Here is a 1,375-nt window from a genome sequence, read left to right on the forward strand (position 1 = left end):
GGGCGCTCGCGCGATACTTGCGCGCTGGGCGGGGCCGGGCGGCCGCACCTTTCCGTGCCGGTGTGGGCGGAGTCTGCCCACGGCGGGGCCTGCCCCCAGGACTAAGCGGGGCCGTGGGTCCCGCCGGCTGTGGCCTGCCGGGTCGGCACCACTACCGACATGGTCTGGGTTTCGAGGGGCCGGTTGGGCCTCGGCTGGGAAAGGGTCCGTGGCTGAACGCAGGGTCGCAAATGGCACAAAAAGATGCTTCCAAGGGACACCTGGCACTTAGGTTTTCATAAAAATGATCAATATTAACCCTGTGATGCACTGTGTAAATGCTAAGGCATTCTTTTCATAAAAGAATCGGGAAGTCAGCGCTCCCACCCGCGGGAGAGATGCTAAGGCTTGTTTCTGAACAAGAGCTTAAGTCATAGCTAGCTGGGCAGCCTATTAGAATCACAAAATCAACTAGGTTGGAAGACTTTTAAGATTAAGTCCAACCTTTACCCCAGAACTGCCAAGACCACCACTAAACCATGTCACTGAGGGCCATGCCTACATGGTTTTTGAACACTTAAGGGACAGTGATTCCACCACTGCCCTGGGCAGCCTGTTCCAATGCTGGAGCACCCCCTTGGTGAAGAAATTTTTCCTCATATCCAATCTAAACCTCCCCTGGTGCAGCTTGAGGCCTTTACCTCTTGTCCTATCACTGGTTACTTGGGAGAAGAGACTGACCCCCACCTCACTACAACCTCCTGTCAGGCAGTTGTAGAGAGTGGTAAGTTCTTTTCTCCACACTAAACAACCCCAGTTCCCTCAGCCATTCTTCACCTTAGCTGTTAGCTCTCTGAGGATAATACTAGAGGTCAATGTAAAATGATTGAATGTAATGAAGGAAAGGGAAGTGATTTGAGGTATTCGATGAGGAGAGGATGCTTTGGTGAGAAAAAAGGGAACCAAGTGTTCAAACAGAAGAGGAGCACCCTGGTGGTTCTGGCAGCTGCTGTCTTCCAGAGACCCCCGCTCTAGGATGTGTGAACTGACCTCCTGCTGCACTCACGTCTGCTGCTGGCTGAGACCACACACAAGCAGACAAGCACATGTGCGGTAGTGTTTAGACCTGGTCACAAACACACACTTGAGCTGATGAGACCCTGCAGAAATGCAGGAGCTTACTAGGCAGAGGTGAGTGAATTTCTCTTCACAGAGCCACCCAAGGTCTCATCACCCATGCTACTTGCTCCACACTCCAGGACTGGAACAGGAAACACCAGATGCCGAGACATGCAAACCAGATTTAGGCATGGCTTGACAATGCTCAGGCAGTGCTGCCTTTCTGTTAATGAACCCCAGGAGAGTCTGTGCAGTCAGGCACATTTACTCAGAGAGT

Source organism: Pezoporus occidentalis, unplaced genomic scaffold (assembly GCF_034315485.1).
Source record: "Pezoporus occidentalis ecotype Australia unplaced genomic scaffold, CSIRO_AGI_Poc_V1 ctg3, whole genome shotgun sequence".
Lineage (NCBI taxonomy): Eukaryota > Metazoa > Chordata > Aves > Psittaciformes > Psittacidae > Pezoporus > Pezoporus occidentalis.